General features: G+C 38.3%; 1 protein-coding gene and 1 long non-coding RNA gene across 3 annotated transcripts in view; both read right to left on the bottom strand.

The window, feature by feature from the left end:
* The window catches only part of LOC309388140, a 432,191-nt gene that overhangs the window by 190,816 nt on the left and 227,540 nt on the right, over positions 1-13,835 (bottom strand). The window lies entirely within an intron of this gene.
* KIF26B (kinesin family member 26B) overlaps positions 1-13,835 on the bottom strand; it is a 308,871-nt gene that overhangs the window by 190,816 nt on the left and 104,220 nt on the right. The gene's annotated exons all lie outside the window — the stretch shown is intronic.

Genomic DNA, 13,835 nt, shown 5'->3' with positions numbered 1-13,835 from the left:
TGAAACTAAAATCATAATTTCTAAAATGCACCAAAACATCATTGCAAATTATAATTAAAAGTAAACAACATTCATAGTTACAGCTATAAAATGTCACACTTAAAAATACAGATACTGAGGGTGGAATGCAGTCCTCAGTATTAAAAAAAGGTTTTTAACATCTTTCTACATTTCCTGAGAAAATAAGATATTAAATGACCTTGTTACCATCTGTTACATTTGCATTTCTCTTGCCTCCACATTTTTCTTCATATGAAGCAAGCTGGTCTACATATTTATCTTGACATCATACGTAACCTGTTCTACTGAAATTCAAGGTTATATGAATGATGTCCTGCACATCAAAAAGTACAATTTTCATGGAAGCATTTTATTCCTGATAATTTAATTAGGTATACCATATTCTCCAGTCTAAGATCAAACTTCACTTCTTAGATTATTCCTCTAGGCTCCTTAAGAAAAAAAAATGACTCTCTGCAAGCTTTAATACTGACAGAAGATCACAACTAGCAAAATAATATACAGAGCAGATAAAAACTTGTGATCTATTTGTGAGTAGATTGCTCTTCTCATCACACCATTATTTTGGTAATTTGATCCTAAACATTTAATGGGGAAATCCTCACTTGGACTTTAACTGATTTTCTTTCTAAGTAAACAGCACGCACTAACACCACCGCTATTTAATACCACCTTCTGATTGCTTCATATATTCTTCATTCATTGTGAAATCCAATTGTGTTGCGTTTTACATGAATAATATTTGCATTAAGTTATACAATTGGTGATTCTGAAAGTCAATCAGCAGACACATCTTGCAGCCCATTATAGTGTGGTAAAATCTTCTCCCCCTCCCTCCCCCCTCTCCTTCTCACACATACACACACGTGTCATCAAATACAAAAACAAAATGATTGGGGATTGGGTAATATTCAGCTTGACATAATATAAATTATGCAATCTAATTTTCATGCTAGTCTGTTATAATAAACTATGTAGATGGAAAAATAATCACATTCTCTAAGGAAGAAAAGGTGATTCCTAGAAATAACTGGGGATAGCACTTTCCTAAGATAATTCAGGCTGGGCAGAAGCCACTATTAAATAACAAATCATTATACATAAAGTTCAAGAATTGATATATCTTCTAACTGAACAAAGGAGAGATAAGTGAAGCTTCAAATGAGCCAACACAGCACTACAGCAAACTGCAATATCACAAGACATGACTTCAACGGTCTTTTCTTTTCTTGTGTCCATCCAGCAAGACAGATTTCTTTGCTCATGAGTTGACCTCAGTGAGGTCCTACAGTGTGAAACTATCTGCTCCTAAGATGTGACAAAGTGGGAAATTCTGTAGAATCTACTTCTTACACAATCACAGATCTCTGATCCAGTGAAACACTCCCATTTGACCATGTAGATGTTTGTCTACTGCCCTGGTTCTTGGAAGAAGACTCTTTTGTGTTAATGCCCACATCATTCTCCATGAGTTTTGTCAGTCATGTTTATCATAATTCATATCAGATGTAAGTCTGATATTTTTATAGCTATAAGAAAGTTTTTGTGTGATTCTTAAACATTTCCACACAAAGATGCTGCTATATACAAATTCCAGTGAGAGTGGTCATTCCAGAGGAAATAAATAGTTTATCAATTTTAGTGGATGATTATCACACCTATGATATTTCAGCAGTTGTCTTTCCAATAATGGGTCAATTTTTCTGGAAAAAATCAGTCACACATATTCCCGAATAACAGAAGGCTAAGGAGATCATATGATGATCATTGATTAGGCCTTCAGTGGGAATTTGTAAATTATTGTATACATTTAGTCCTTCCTTACCAATTGCTAATTCAGCAATGGTCTCAAATTTATGATCATGCTGAAAAAGGAGATTAATAAACAATCCTCAAATCTGGGGTCATTGCAACATATCTGCACACACGTGATTGTGATCTGGGTGCTTAGCATACAGCATGTGTTTATAGTAGTCAGAGCAACCCATGGTCATGTGACCACCATTTGCAAGCTTCTCAACCAGCTTCTGACAAGCAAAGTCGATGAGAAGTAGGCAGAAAGTTGTAGTCATGTGACATTGTGCTTAACCACAGATCCCTGATGCCTCAGTGGTTAAAGTGCAGCATTGCAGGCAAAACTCTGCCCACAGCTTGGAATTCAATCCTGACAGAACTCAAGGTCAGCCTTCCATCCTTCAAAGTCAGTAAAATAAGGACCCAGATTGTTTGGGAGCGATATGCAAATAATGTTTCTACATTGTAAAGCACTATGTAAAGTGCATTGTAAAGCACTATGGGGTTGTATGTAAGTTTAAATGCTGTTGCTATTGTTATTAATGACTGGGTGATTTGCTTAATAACCATAGGAAGAACTGACTAATTGGAATCATAAGTCAGTAAGTGAGATCTCTCTATATTCAATATTTATTCTATTCTAATAGTGGATTATAGTTTCAATTGTATTTTTCTCTTAATGTTATAACACAATTGGAAAAAACATTTATATTACAATTATGCATTCACTTATAAAGTGAATAGCGATGGATCCCTATTACCATATTTTTCAGAGTGTAAGACACACCTTTTTTCTTCTAAAAAGAGGCTGAAAATCTGGGTGCGTCTTATACACCGAATACAGCATTTTTTGCCTCCTAAAACTCCACCCCTTTCACCAAAATGGCCATGCATAGCCTTATGGAAGCTTTCAGAGAGCTCCTGGGGGCTGGGGAGGGCAGAAATGAGCAAAAAAACGGGCCATTTTTTGCCCCCCACCAACCCCCAGCAGCACTCTATAAGCCTCCATAAAGCTATGCATGCATTTTTTGGACAAAAAAACAGCCCGTTTTCATGAAAAACGGGCCATTTTTTGCTCTTTTTTGCCCTCCCCCAGGAGCACTCTGCAAGCCCCCCGAAAGCTATTCATGCCTTTTATTTGGAAAAAAACGGGCCCGTTTTCGTGAAAAACTGCCCATTTTGGGGAGGTTTGCAGAGTGCAAAACTTTTTTTTCCCCTTTCAGAAAGCTGTTTAGTGCGAGTGGTTGATGAGTTTTAGGTGCTACAGGTTATCAGCAATTTCCTTCTCCAGTACATGGATAAATACACCTGGAAACATCTACCTACCTACTACTCTCTCTCTCTCTCTCCCTACCTACCTACTGTATTTATCTCTATTTCTCTCTCTTTCTCTCTCTCTCTCTCTCTCTCTCTCTCTCTCTATCCCTTTATCTACCTACCTACCTACCTACCTACCTAACTACTCTCTCTCTCCCTACCTACCTACTGTATTTATCTCTATTTATCTCTCTCTCTCTCTCTCTCTCTCTCTCTCTCTCTCTCTCTATCCCTTTATCTACCTACCTAGCTACCTACCTAACTACTCTCTCTCTCTCCCTACCTACCTACTGTATTTCTTTCGCTCTCTCTATTTCTCTCTCTCTATCCCTTTATCTACCTACCAACCTACCTACTCTCTCTCCCTACCTACCTACTGTATTTCTCTCTCTCTCTCTATTTCTCTCTCTCCCTCTCTATCCCTCTATCTACCTACTTACTTTTTTAAAAAATTGCCTCTTCAAAACCTGGGTGCGTCTTATACTCCGGTGCATCTTATACTCCAAAAAGTACAGTAGTTCAGAACCAGCTTTGACCTTCCATCTCAAGATTTCAGAAGAAAAGAAAATTAAAACTGGGAATTTTTCAGCCACTTTCGTCACAACTATGCTATCTGGTTGAATATGACAGCTTCATAATAGGGGAGAAAAGTCTTACGTTAATTAGCATATCTGAAAACTAGAAACATAAAAAGTGCCCAAAAACATACTCTCTCCACCATAAATTTCTCCAAATAAGTTGAAACTACTCCTATACCCAAGTTTTATTTTAAACCAACATAATATGTGCCTATAATCCTCTAACACACCAAGAAAGATATAATAGGAATAATAAAACACATACCCAGCATGGATTTTTAATAAATTGCTACTTCTTTTTCTGAAAATGCCTTGTTCAAAAAGAAAACACCGACAAATACAGTAGTTGCCTTACTCATATGTTCCATCAGGAAGCTAATTCTTTTGTGGGTAGAGGTTTAAGATAGGTTAATGGGATAAATTCTGAGTGGGTCCTTTGTCAATATAGTTGCAGAATATCACTGCTTAGCCCAGCAACAACAGTCAATGCAACAGTATACATAAAAACACTTTTAAGTGCAAGTGGGCAGCACAAATGCATTCTTTTTTGAATTCCTATTCTTTGTTCTGAACCATACAGTTAAAAAACCATGTAGTCCTTCTTACTTTCTTCCTCAAGAACAGCAGCCATAGAAAATTGGTCTCTTTTTAAGATTAATGAGATTAAGAATTTGCTAACATACTACTAGAAGCATCTACCAAAATGTTGTACAGGAAAATATTTTTTTTAATTAATGTTATTTATCCCCAAACTCATCTAGTATACCATTAGTAGCTCTGCTTAATTTGAAATGTTTTTCTATCGAACATGAGGCTTGGAACTCACAAAGAGAAGCATCTCAATGTGGAATATTTAAAATATTTAGTTCTATTTGGGAAAGATGCTGCAAGGCACAAAGCACCACCATAATTTTACATATTTATTTGTAGTAAACGCAGTCTAAAAACTGTAATAATTAACATTCTGCCTCCCAGGCCTTTAACGAATTATCATATTAGTCACATGCTAGATACAGTACAAGCATGTACAAGCACTTCTAGATTATTATTATGTTGGTCACACTGTCAGCCAGATGTTTGGACTGGAAGTGGCTGAGTCCTTCCCAAGGACGTGGGACAGGCATCTGTTGTTAATAATATTAAAAATATAGTTGCAGGATGTAAACCGTTCCAAGTAAAGCTGCCTTTTGCAACTGACTGGTGGTGAATTTGTCAGTGCCAATGTATTCAAACAATGCTCCAGATGTTTTGGAATTGTTCCAAAGCACCTATTACTATTGATAATATCTTTGCTTTCTTTGCCACAGTTCATTATTCAGATTTTTTTTTTTGTCTTTCTAATCAACAGTTAAGTCTGAGACATTGCATGGCACTTGCATCCCTGAATTCTAAAATCCCAGAGTATCCTAGCTTCCTCTTTCATGAACCAATGGTATCACACAAGCTTCTGTCTTGTCCCTATCCTGTTCAACACTCACAGGAAACTGCTGGGAAGAGCACCAAGTTTTGGAATAGCAATAGCACTTAGACCTATATACCACTTCATAGTACTTTACAGCCCTCTCTAAGCGGTTTACGGAGTCAGCATATTGCCCACAATAATGCCCTCATTTTACCCATCTCGAAAGGATGGGAGGCTGGTGAGCTGGTGAGAATTGAACTGCCGAACTACTGGCAGCCGGCAGCCGGCAGTCAGCAGTACTGTTTTCTAATCACTGCCCCACCACAGCTCTTATCAAGTGCCGAAACTAAACTATTCCTTTTGTTGAATTGCAGGGAAGCAATAAGACCATTTTGTAGTATCTAATAACAGGCTGGACAAACTGAATTAAATTTAAACAAAAATGAGAGATTATACGTAAACCTGAAGTTGTGAATGGCACTTCCACTGATTTTGGGAAGGGATGCTGAAAAAAAACGCAGATTCATAGTTATAAATGCTCTTTGATTCTTGGAGTCCCAGCAGATTTTATTCTGTTAATCACTGCTGACTATAAGGGTGGAGGTCAACTCTTGTTTTGAGGCGATGAGCCAGCATTGTCCAAAGACGTTTCCATGGTCATGTGGTCAGCAAGACATTGTGGAGCACTATTTCCTCCCCACCTAAGTGGTACCTATTTATTTACTCACATTTGCATGCTTCTGAACGTCTAGGTGGGCAGGAGCTAGGCAAAGACAGGCATTCACCCTGTCGCGTGATGCTGGGTCTTGAACCAGGCTGTCAGCTTTTCAGCTGACAAGCCCAGCATCTTATCTGCTGAGCCATCGTTCAGCCCTCTTTGTTCTTAACTATTTGTAGGCAGACACTATCCTAGGAAAAACTTTGCATAGTACCAGTTGTGACTCTTGCTGAGCCAGTATCCAAATCTTTGTAACATCCCGTCTTGATTACTACAATGAGTTCTACATGAAATTACCCTTGAAAAAGTGTCAAGAGACTACACCTGATATAAACTGCAGCAATTAGGTAGCAAACACAGAGAATGTATGATGCTAGTATTGGCCTATATGCAGTTGTTGCCATTGGTTTGCCAGGCACATCTTAATGTTTTGGTAAAGAACATTAGTTATATATTATTTAAGATTGGACTGTCTGAGGAACTGCTTCTCTGGTTAGAAATCTATTTAGCTTCAGTGGTTAAGATCTACCAAAGACTCTTTTTTGTCAAGATACATTCACTGCCAAAGGTCCATCTTTTTGACACATAGAAGGCTTTCTCCTATTCTGCTTTCCTACTATACAATGTCCCTCCTTGTGCGTTACATTTGGCCCATCTCACCATATTAAAAACTATAAAGATTTTATTTACAATTTATATAGCCAGCCACCTCGCTATACAATGATAATGTAAGAACAAGATGCATCTCTTTTGCTGGGTGCTCAATTGTTTTAATATTTAGCTTACTGTTAATTTTAATTTGTATTTTTAATATTTTACAGTATTGCGTGTTTTAAATTTTGTTAGCTGCATTGAATATTGAATCCATTAAACACATATATTAACATGTATAAGTAATTACACACACAGTGTGTAATTAAGAAAGTACTTAAGACTGATGGGGTGAACCACCAGTCACATAGCAGACAGACCAGTTAAAAGTACCTTGGAATTACACAGGAAAGGATCAGGCAGGGCCCAAACAGCCAGCTCAATGGGAAGAACAAGAGCCACAGTATCGACATATATGCCCTGCTAGTCATCAGACACCCTGGCAGTACATTTAGCTGTGCAAAGCAGGACATGAAAGCTACCATTGTGAAGACCCAGAAACTCTTCACAATGTACAGAGGTTTACGCCCCAAGTTGAATACCCAGAGACTGTATACTAGCTGTAAAGTGGGCAAGTGGGGTCTGGTGAGTGGCAAAGTCACTGTCCTGGATAAAACCCAGAGCATCCAGGAACACATCAGAAACCTAGGAAGAACATGCTCTAATCCAGGGTGTGAAACTCAATTTCATTGAGGGCCTCATTAGGGTTGTGTTTGACCTTGGGAGGAAGGGGAAGTGGCCAGGGTAGGCGTGGCCACATCAATGTCACTCGTGTTGGGGTCACCTGTGGTGGCCCAAGTGCTCTGCCAGTGAAAATAGGCTCCCGAGTTCTGTTTTCACCTGCAACAGACTCCTCCAAACCACTTCCTGTGAAAACGGGGCTCAGAAGGCCCCCTCACGTCCCTCATGAGCTCCATTTTTGTTGACAGAGGCACTGCGGGCCAGTCCTTCGCTGTTTCCAGGGTGGCCCCATGTGTCAGATTTAAGCACCCCACGGGTCAGATCTGGCCCCCGGGCCTTGAATTTGGCACCCCTGCTCTAATCAATCAGGCTGTTAAAAGTAACTTTTAATAGTAACAATGGATGATCTGTACCAGGGGTGGGTTCCTGCCCGCATTACTACCAGTTCGATGTGCAAAAAGTTCTGCACATGCGCACAACGTTAGAAAAGGGGAAAAATTACATTTTTCCAATGAAGATTGTGTTCTGCACATGTGCAGAACAGAAAATCAAGATGGTGCCACTGAGCATAGAATCGTTACTACCTACTCAGCCATACTGATCCAAACTGGTAGGAATCCACCTCTGACCTGTACCCTTAGATATGCAAGATTCTGTGAATGCAACCTTACAATAAAATGAAATTAGCTGATCTGATTTTGTTTCCTGCCTGGTTTAGCTGAGACATGAGGCAGTGAAGAGGAAGGGGGTCGTGGGGGGAAAATGCAAACCCAAACGCAGGCACGCATGTACATACACTATCCCATTTCATTCTAAATTAAAGTCCCTGTTATAAGCTCACTCAGGAAATTTAAGGATAGAAAAAGCTTCTGTATTTAGAAGACCAACATTTCCAATTGTTCCTAACCTGGACTGACACATGCTGAGTTTTTGGATGAGCTTTTGGAAAAGTTGTTCAGCTGATTGTACAAGGTCTGGGAGTTCTTCTGGCCAAGTGAGTTGATGTTTGTTTGTTTGTTTGCCAAACTAATGATCAGAGCAAAGGAGAAAAAAACGTATAGCTTCAGGAGACTCTCTGATTAACTTCTGCACAGAGCAGCATTCCTGAGCCAAAAGCTCAGCCTCAGTCAGCACTCTTGAGAAAGCAAATAAGCAACTATGAGCTTACAACAAAAGCAAGCAAACAGAAGAGCAAATAGGAACAAGGGAGCGTTGTGAGGGAAGTGAGGGGAAAAGAACAAACAAGCATCAGGCCTTGCAAAAAGACAGAACTGAGAAAGCAGTCCTAATGACTTCTGCAGAACTCTTGCTGCTGGAGGAGAACATGAAAGGCCCGCAGGCCAGCTTTTCCTCTTTAAAGGTTATCATGAAAGGTGAACACAGCAAAAATACTGAGAAACTCTCGGTGAAGAACAGCGGAAAGAAACTTCCAAAGAGGAAAGGGTACAAGATACGTCCAGGAGCAGAGAGGTAGGAGTTTCAATGGGGGAAAAGTGAGTACTTGGAAGCATGTTAAAGAGTAAGCTGTCAGGCCTGCAGCCAGATTGCTCCTGGATCTTTGGTCTCCCACACTTTCTATTATTCTACTATGCCTTTTTCTATTGTGGGAAAACGGGAGGGGGGATTGTAGGAGTGAGATGTGATGTAGCCATAACAAAATTCTTTCTAGAAAGCCAAGGTAATTCTTTGTCTTTGTATCTCTGCATCTGACTTGAACTGGATGGGTGGAACTGCCAGCATGGCAGTGGGAGATTGGGCCATGTGATGGATTTGTGGGTGTGGGGCAAGATCTTGAACTTTCAACTGGATGGGGAAAAGCGGGAAGCTTTCAGATTCAGGTTTTCCCAGATGTGCCAACATGGCTCTCTTAATACATTGGAACTTTGAGGAATGCTTTGCCTCAGACTCTGATTTAATTTTGGATGCTATATGGAACCCTGAGATGAGCACAGGCAAGCCAATGCCAATCAATACATTTGAAACTCTGAACGTGGCAGGTGAACTCCAATCACCTGAAATAGTTCTACCATCCCAACATCTCCAGGACAATGGAAAAGATTTTCAACTCCACAGGGGTCAACAAAACCAAATCTCTCCAATGAGGAAGAAAAGATGAGTGGGGAATAGGAGACGTTATTGCAAGAAATAGAAGTAGTTGTGCATAATTTAAGAAGTACGCTGTTGCACAAATCCAAGAGGTTTTAGAAAAGATCACCAAAATCCATGAAACTGACAGTAAGTTCTTTTAAAGTACTTTTATGACAAAAATAATGAAAAGTTTCATTTTGGTAAAGCACTTTTTTTCCCTTTTCTAACACACAAGCTTCTTTAAACACAAACATATACATAATACATGGGCAGAGAATCCAAAAACTACCCTGCATGATGACCTCATACAGGTAATCCTCAAGTTACGACCGTAATAAAGCCTGCCTATTACAGTACAAAGTCAGAGTGTTAAGTGAACAGGTCACTCAATGAGTCCCTATCCCTGTGATCCCCGATATATTCATTAAACAAATACATAGGTTGTTAAGTAGAATATGGGGTCCCTCGGGAGTTGAGGAAATCCTAGTGCAAGCACAAACACAATGCCTCCAAACTCCCTACCTACGCACTCACATACTTCATGCTCTGCTTTCCGCCCCTTAGGGACTCCACAGCCACTTGGCACTTACCCACTCTGTTACTGATTGCTCACTTACCTTTCAAAGATCTCCATAACTCAGGATAGAGAAGGAGGACATTTTTGCTAATGATTCAGCATATATTTAGAAATTTTGTAGAAGTCCAGAGTGCTTTCACATATTTCAAAATAAAGTATAAGTTTTATAAATAATTGACAACATCTCTGTTTCGAGAAGACTATAGACTATAGTGTTGAAGAATATATAGTAGAAGAAAATATATTAAGACTATAAATTTTATGAACAAGAAAAAATGCACTCTCAACAATCAAATGCATTCCACTTTTCTTGTCAGCAAGCAACTCTACACTTTCAAGTGATTATTCAGTAACACTGGCTTTGAATACAAAGACATGAACAACCTTTGCTTGAAGCATTTATTATAATTAGAAATTTCACTTATCCACAAACAAGCTGCCACCTACTACTGTCATGAGACTTCCAAAAGTTGAGATCTTACTTTTGCTACAGCATATAAACCATTGATCTCGTGCTTTCCTACTGACAGGAATGCCACCAGAAACTACCGAAGTGTATCTGCTCTGCTTAATAGCATTATTAAGGCAGCGAGCACCCTCCTTGTCAATTGTGGCAAACAAGTCAGCAAAATGCAGCATAAGCACCCCTTCAGACTGGCAATATTTTAAACTTCATCATTCATCTGCTTTCGACAGATCTATGACAAGCATCTGCTGCAGAGGGAGTGGCAGGCAGAAAATGATTTTTCTCCATGTTCCAAACAAATAAAAAAACAACCGTTCAGAACTGAGAGAAGGGAATCGCAATTTCCTGAATTAGCTTCATATAACAGAAAGGAAAGCCTTTTTTCTGAGCAATGGATATTCCTCATACGTATAAAAATGAAACTGTTTAGGAAAAAAGAAAACAACCCTGTTTTTCCATTGAGAATAGAGTTAGATCAAACAGATCAACTTTAGACTGCTACTACATTTTGTCAGAGAGGAGCATCTGGCAGGTGTATCAAAACATTAAAATGGCAGCTGGGACTATATGGACATGGCTGTCATGATACTTGTTTGACCCCCATGGAAGTTTTTTCTCTCAGTACCTTTGGCTGCAATTCTAAGTGTAGTTATTAAAGGGTAACTTCCATTAGCGATAATAAATTTCACCCCTCAGTAAACAACCACAGGATGACACTGTTTTTCACTTAGGCATCCTTACAGGCAAAGCAAGCTTAGTTTTTCTTTCCTTTAATTTTTCTCATTCCAAGTCATTTAATAAGTATCTTGGATCCATTTACATCTCAAAGTAATTTTGTACCCTTCCCCTAAAAGAACAAAATTGCTAAAAACAATGGCCTAAGATTCATTTCTAAAATAGAGTACAAGCAATATATTCCTGGAATAGTAGATAAATGTTCTGTGAATAACTGATTCAGGGTAGCATTTTTGTCACAATGGGGAAAATGAATGGTGCATTAATAATAATGAAAGCGGCACTGCTACCAAATGCTCCAAAAGAATCCCGAGGATCCCATGATGAATGCCCTGTCCCCATATTAGTAATAACAGACAACTAGTGCATTATGCAACCAAAATGTGCATAATATTGGATCAGAATTGGATCTTTCCAGCATAGGTTGTCTTCAGCTTATGGAATTAGCTTCATGACCATTTGAAGTTCTGACAGTACTGAGGAAAATGACTTATGACCAGTAAGTAGGCTCTTTGACTAAGGACCATATATTCAATCTATTGAAATCTATTTGAATAAAAGGATAAGAAAAGCTATAGGACTGGCACTGTTAACACTCGCCTCTTATTTATTTACTGTATGGAATCTATAGAGGTCATGAAATCACTGATATACTAATTTAGTTTAAATAAAGCATCAGTAGATAGGTAGGTAGGTAGGTAGGTAGGTAGGTAGGTAGGTAGGTAGGTAGGTGATAGATAGATAGATAGATAGATAGATAGATAGATAGATAGATAGATAGATAGATAGATAGATAGATAGATGATAGATAGATATACAATATAGGAGATAAAATATTCAATTAAGATAAACCCATAATAAAAATCACCATAATATGGAGAATTGAAATAGGATAGATGTTATAATTCAATATTTCACCTGAAACATTACTACTTATTTAGATTTGCATCTAGATATTCTAGTAATGCAATCCTCTTAACATTCAGAATACTTTTATTGAGATATTAATAAGTTACCTATTGAGTATCTGTTTTATGACACTATCAAGTATGATGATGAGCATAGCATATACATAGGGATCAAAAAAAGAAATAAAAAATAATGTGGACATATTCAAGATTTTATTTAAAATCCTTCCTGACCTCAAAGGTCGTTGTACGATTTGCTCTAAAAAGTTCAACTATCCTTATCACTGTCTCTGTTTGCTATATTGTTTAACTATAGAACTAATTTGTGACCATAAAGTCAACTAACTGTATAGTTCAATCTGACAATCTCTTCAAATAAATGAATTCAACAAAGAAAACTGCCTTATATGGAACCTGAACAGAATTCCTAGAAGGAATCATTATCACTCCAAACTGTTTACCTTGACAGGCAGTATCTCCCTAGGCTTCAAGTAGTTTTTCCTGCTCTATTTGAAGATGCTAGGAATTGAAACTCTTTATCTTTTAAATCCAAAGTTTTTTGCTTTAAGCAGTGGTCTTTTCCCCATAGATTTTCCTTTTCTTTCACAAAAGATTCAAGGAATGCTTAGATAAGAGACTAATCTCAATCATTTAAATCTGAATTTGATTGCATACACGCTTACCTACAGTATTCTCTATTATTGTAAAAGAAGCCTACAGCTGAGTGGGAGATATAAAAATTCTTCTGTGGCAGTTACCGATACTTCCTAACTATCAATAGAAGGGAATATCTGAAAGCTCAGGATTGAACTATGAACTCCTTGGGGTACTCTGAGTTTGTTTGCTTGCAGATATTTCATTACCAAACTAGGGCTAGTGAATGTGAGCTTTGCTCCCTGTTTGTGTACAATAGCTTGCCAAATACAATAATTTGCTCCCTCCTTATAAACAGGGAGTAAACCCCACAATCAGTAACACTAATGATGTTACCCAGTTGGTAATGAATCATTGCAAGCAAACAATCAAGCTCAGGGAGTACCAAGAACTTCACACTTCCTAACAATGCCACAGTAAGATATGGTAAGAGGTGGTTATCTTTTTTTAAACTCCTGTTCCTTCTTCTCCTCACTCCATATTTAACCAATGAGAAATTACATAGTATGACTGATGTTGGGTAATTTTGGGGGGGAGGCGGAGGAGGATCTGGGGAATAGAGGAGGGAAGCTACAGAAGCACAATTGCTACCTTTCCAGCACTCCTGAAAAGCATTGATTAAATATAGTAGCTAGAGTGCATAATCCTTATCATGCAAACTCACACAAGCATATTCAGAAATAAATCCTGTGTAAAATTCTACCAAACTGAGGAGTGCAAAATTGCAGTAGGAATGAACGTCAGGAATTAATTATGAGGGTCCTCTATGTAGTTCACAGAGCAAATCTTCTGTATGTATTTATTAATTAATTTGGTCTTTAGCTTGCCTGTTTATTAATTATCTTCTCCAAGCTTATTCTGGAGAAGAAAATTAATTATTGCAGAGAATTATCTTCTTGCATTCTCATATTCCCTTTTGGCAATCTGTTTCAGATTATTTGGATCTTTTCAGGAGAAAATAGGCATGGCAAATGACTAATATTTGTAGGTTCTATGGCAGAAAAAGTTCCTTGTACCTACTTTAATTTGGGCAATTAAAAAACTAATTAGGTTAAACCTATGGTGGTGAGCAAGCTGATGTTTCATGCTGGGTTTCTTCTGAATTTGTAAAATCTAAAAGAGTGGTTAGGGTTTTCTGAAGTTTTGAATTCTATTTACCTGTGTCTCAGCCCATGTTCCTCGTGGCTCATACTGGCAGCCAGGCAGAGGGTGAGCAACTGGATCCAGGAGGTAATAAATGCTATA

The sequence above is a fragment of the Natrix helvetica genome, assembly GCF_964273705.1.
Source record: "Natrix helvetica genome assembly, chromosome: 2".
NCBI classification, from domain to species: domain Eukaryota; kingdom Metazoa; phylum Chordata; class Lepidosauria; order Squamata; family Natricidae; genus Natrix; species Natrix helvetica.
The sequence above is the reverse complement of the archived record's forward strand: the minus strand, read 5'-3'. Positions and strand labels throughout refer to the sequence as shown.